Consider the following 5,899-nt stretch of genomic DNA (forward strand, 5'->3'; position numbering starts at 1 on the left):
CTTCTTATTTAAACCTCGATAATCAACGCACATTCGTATATTGCCATCCTTTTTTCGCACTAGGACGATGGCGGACGCATAGGGGGAATTGCTTGGTCGGATTACATTATTGGCTAACAACTCACGAACCGTTTTAGAAACGATTCCTCTTTCATAATATGATAACCTTAATGTAATGTAATGCTCATGCACAATGTCTCGGCACTCACGCATCGCGGCTAATCCAAATTCACTGCCAACAGTAGTATTCCCGGTATCTGACAGCGTTGCACAAACAGTTTGCAACTCTGTTAGCCATTCTCGAAACGGGGATGCATTCGTGTTTACATTAGGGTTATTACAATTATTATCTAGATCAGTGGTGTTATTACTAATGGTATTATGCTTAGGATATTTAGTAAACAGGGATGCACAAAAGGATTTGTAAACAAAAGCAATGGTACTCTTTAATGATGCAGAATTCTTTTCATACTTTCTTACATTTTCAATCAATGAGAACTTAAGACCTATTTTATTCAAGGCGTCTCTACCAAGAAGTAGTTGCGTCGGCATAATATTATCGGGAATAACTAAAAATTGAATTTCATAATATTTTTTGCAAAACAGAACTAAACATTTGACTGTTTCAAAAGTCAGAATAGAGCCACCGCTCAGTCCATGAAAAGAACTTTTAACTAATTTATCGCAATCTAAATGCGGCATCAACGCTCTACTAGCAAAACTTACTGGGCTTCCGGAATCTAATAGGGCAAAAATATTATTAACATCAGTGCATCCCTCTTTACAAGATATTCTTAAACTTACTAATTGAATAAATGACTTATCATCAATGGTGTCCGGGTCTTCACTAGAGCTCATGGCGGCGATCTGGGTTCGCATTGGACAATTCCGGTACTGATGGCCCACTTTGAAGCACCGATAGCAACTTCCTTTTGGTCTCTCCGGGCGTGGACAGTCAAACATTAAGTGACCAATCTGGCGGCAATTGAAACATCTCTTATCCTTTGCAGCAGGCGTAATGGCCTGCAAACGGTCTGAAGTCTGACGAGCCTGAGGAACGTAGTTTTTGGCTGGTGGCTGAACTGATTGAAAACGCATCATCTTCTCTCGCAATTCATTCAGAGAAGTACAATAATACAAAGGAGCTGACAATCCGGTTCGATCTTGTAGTCCGTCAACAATGTATTTGACCACATCGGTGTCTTCAAAATTGCCCTGCTGAGCAATATTTCGCATAATGATGAAATACTGCAAGAGTGACTCTCCTTTGCCAATTGAGCGCTTCCTCATCTGGTTAGCAATCTCGTAGTTTGTCATTTGTAGGCCAAATACCTTCACAAGGGCATCCTTCAGCTCGCTCCAGGTTGTAGTCTTTTCATATGTCATGTATGCTTTAGCAGATCCCTCCAGCAGTCGGTTGCCCAACGACCAACATTGGGCATCACTCAGTACATACACTCTTGCTGCTTTCTCCAGCTCACGAATCCATACGTGAATGGACAGATCACCATCACCAGAGAATTTAGGTACAGTAGTTTCGACATCTTTCAAGTTCATGCGGCAATTATATTCCGGTCCGCCCAAGTTCTCCTCCAGCTCCATAACACGTGTTTTTAGCTCCGCCAGGTTTTTACGTGCTGTATACAATTCGATGCTACTAAGAATCGAAGACAATTCGTCGGTTTCGCTCGCTTGTGCGCTTTCACGAACATGCACGTTCGCGTCTGGTCCTACAGAGGTCTCACGAGACATCGTCGGCGACTGGTTAGCACCCACTTGATCCGGTGTACTTGGCTGCTCAATGTTTCCCACGCCGCGCTGCTCAATAAGAGGCTCCGGACCAACATCCACAAGTTGTCCGGCAAGCACATTTGCAGACACTGCTGGGCTGACTGCCTGCTCTTCGGGTACATCACTCTCTCCAGACTGATTCTGTGCCATGACTTGTTTTACCAATGCTCGCAATTGGTAAATTGACGCTTCTTTGTCGCAAGGTACTTCCTTGGCCGCTAGCAACTCAAACAATGCGGTTTTGTTTAATTTAATAATCTCGGTGTATTTCATGAAAATACGTTTTTTAGGGCAAACCCCACACCTGATTTGTAAACTCTCTACTTTTTAAAGTAATTAATCCCTTGGGATTGATTTTATATTTCCGGATTTTATTTATTTTCAAATTAAGTGCACATGCGGTCTTATTCACTATATTAAAGAGAGTGTGCCCGTACCCCGCCTTAGCGTATTATACCCTTTTAGTGTGCCCAAATTCGGTTATCGGGGAAATTCACTGAGACGAGGAGCGGGCTTATTTAAAATACTCCTAATGTTTACAAAAGTTCTCCTCTTTTTTTCTCTTTTCTGAGACTTTTGTTTTTTCTGAGTTTAAAGTTGTAGTTCAGAAGTAGGCCACAAACAATGAGATAACGGAGAGAGGGGAAGGTGGTGTGTGACTCTAGAGGATTTATAGGATCAGCTCAGTCAGCATAATCAATTCTTATAAATTATTGTTATTAGTTGGAGGTTGGCCAAAATGGGGAGTGAGCAGTGGGGGGGACGAGACAACGATTTTCCGTAAATGCGGGCATCTGCTGACAACATTAAACAAACCACATGAATTATGGCGAGCCCCTACCGACGCCTACAATCACACTGATACCCAAACTCGCCTGGTCACTCCCCTATTCTCATTCATGGCTTGAAAATTTATTTGCTGTTACGTTAAAATCAAATGTTTAACCCAGACAGCCATCCCCCAAAAAAAAAGAGAGAAGAAAAAACAATTTGGCCATAAACAAAGTCTGCCAATGGCGGAGAAAGATCAATGGACTCTATTGAAGTTCAATAAAATGTCCTTCGGCAGAGAGCAAAAGGAAAAAACGAATTCAGTTGCACCACCGCACCACATCAACAAACAAATGCCGCGAAAGGTGGTCACAAAAACGAACGAACCTATCTACGAATGATACGAACGTCCGACCGAATGCCAATAACTGCGGCAGACTCAAAGAGCATTGCATGCATAAATAATGCGACGACGCTCCAGTTCAGGCCAGAGCTGGTCCATTCCGTCCTGCTCTGCCTTGCCGTCGCCTGTCCTGCTTTGTCCCGGCTTGGCCTGGCCTTTGGGTATCCGCATCTGTCGTTGCACAGGCTGGGCAAAAGCATTCAATAACACGTTATGCTGGAAATAAAACATGAGCAATGCCCCAAGTCGCACTCACATATACTCTAACATTTTCATATTAATGCCAGTAATTAAGATTTTCAATGACTGTAGTACTCGGAAATTGTAATGCATTTAAAGTTTCTATACTAGATTTTCATATGAAATCTGATTTGTGGCACATCTTGTATACCCTTTACATTTGGAGAATCAAATGGATTATACCCTTGGCCAACACTGCGAAAGGATGACGACGACAATGCAAATAAAACATGGCGCAAAGGAAAGCCTTCTTTTCACCCTTACCCCTTTTTTTCTTTGCTTTTTCAACCATTCTGGAAAGGTAATTTTTTGTCAATGCCTTCCACTTCTTCGAATAGATAACCCATTGCCCGCCCCCTGTGGCTGTGGGTGACAGTCGAACAACTTTGCTTAGACCGATTTTTACTCAATTTATATACATATATATGTATATATACAGATCTATTGATTTCTATGTATTTAGGTTCTCTGACTTTGATTCTGTCATCTCGTGCCATCCTCCAGGCGAGTTTTGTGTAATTGCTCAAGCTGGAACGCACAGAAGTATGCTATATATTTTTAATGAAATATTGATAATTGAATTAACCACGGTAAATGTCAATTGTTTGCCACCTGATGACAATTTTAATTGAATTTATTTAAGCCCATGGCGGAGTCTTTACTCTTCTCGTTTTACTTTTTTCCCAAAGGCGAAGCACTCCAAATGTTTGGCAAATGCTGCGAGCGAGTTTGTTGTTCAATTAAAATTTGCCTAAAATCGAGAGTAATTGTGATGCAATTCTAACCGAAATCAGAAATAATCCTACAACAACCACAAATTTTGATCGTTTTTGATAACTATGAAAAATAATTTACTGGAAAGTTCGATATTCGTTGAGTATTGTGTGAATAAAACTGTTTCATAATTTATATTTACTTTTATTATTTTTTAAAACATGTCGAAATAACAGCTTCAATATTTTGAATAGAATGAACTGACAGTTTGGAAAGAGATTAGCAGACACATTTTGGTCAAAGTTTCTTATAATTTAACATCTCTTATGCATATATAATTTTTCTACTCTGGTCAATCTTTAACATCAGAGCAAAACAAAGTACATTAAATGTTTGTATTCTACCATATGGCTATAATAATCAACAAAATAGTGTGGCATAATTTGTTAAAGGCATTTTAATGACCAACATACGCAGCATACGACGGCTCGTGTGAACAGAACCTTAGCGAACAATATTCTGGTCAAAATCTGGTAATGGCACTGATGCATGATGGCCGGCGACCAGCATGTTTTACCTTTCCAAATAGCTGCCTAAACACCACCTACAGAGAGACACACAGCGAGTAAACATCTGTGGAAATCTATTAACACATTTTACTAGCAAATACTAAATGCCATAATAACAGGCATATATGCTATATACAAATACCATAAACTGACTTGTAGGTCATAAATACAGGGAAAGAAAGAGAGAGAGAGAAATATTACACTGACCAGAGCTAGAAGGTCCTAGTATAAATTTGCTAAGGATGATAGATGCTTGATGAAATCGTATCTGTGTGTATTGTCATAACTGATTTCTTTCACCTACAACTTTTTAAATGGAAATTAATTTGAGCAAATAATCTTTGTTTTAGGTCAATAAAAGCCATTATGCCTAAGTAAGCAGGACAAACTGTTGGTAAACGTACAAGCTTAATTGTTGGTTTGTTTCGAAAGGACCAACTAGTGAGGAGTACATCGATTACACGGACAACTATAGCGCATATATCATCCGATTTGGTAATAGAAATACTATATTTACTCGTTATTGCAAGCCAATTTTTAAAGCTTGTTGTGTTTTCTTCCCTTAAAAAAAATCTATTAATGTTTGCGGTCACGATGGTATAAAGTAATTACCTAGTACATATTCAACCACCCATCCACAACTGTGACTTTGAGTTTTAGTAACAAAATGTATCTGCATATAATTCATAAAATCTGAATTCAATATCTACTTGTAATCAGAATGTCAGCATGCCATCTTATCTATTTGTTTGTAATTCTATTTCTCAAGCTTAAAGTCATTTTTATATTTACCCCATGTAAAAGTAAGTCAGATGCAAAAACTGAGCCAGACAACCAAAAGTGTTTGTCTTGGTCTGCATATTAGATACACGTGCCAAGAGCCAGGGAAACAACAAATGCTATAGTTAAGGGCAAAATTACTGATATACGAAATCCATTTTCTAGGCTATCAATCAAAGAGGAGCAACCCACTTGAGCCATATATGAGTTAAGTTTCTTCTATTCTCCCAACTAATAGACATGTGTATTGCTTCCCTCTTCCAGTCATGCCCTCCACACATTTCGGAATACTCTGATTAACTGGCTAGCACCCATATTTCATTTTAGCCAACTAAATTTTGTGTATTGATAAATTTACTAAGTGACATGCGTGAAATCCGCGTGAAAGAACTTTCACACACACTCACAAACTTATATGTAGATATATGAATGTTGTTATTCGTGCGAGTGTTGAGTCCTTCAAAATCTCAAATGTCACATAACTAAAACATCAAACGGTCGTCGAGTGGATGATGCCCATCCAAAGCTTTACAAATCAACTGGGGCTTAGCCAAGGTTTGCGGCTTGGTCATGTGGTTCGCTGCACAAAGAAGTGTCAGGACACGCAACGCATCTGACAATGATTATAACT

Source organism: Drosophila tropicalis, unplaced genomic scaffold, assembly GCF_018151085.1.
Source record: "Drosophila tropicalis isolate 14030-0801.00 unplaced genomic scaffold, ASM1815108v1 contig_1095, whole genome shotgun sequence".
NCBI lineage: Eukaryota > Metazoa > Arthropoda > Insecta > Diptera > Drosophilidae > Drosophila > Drosophila tropicalis.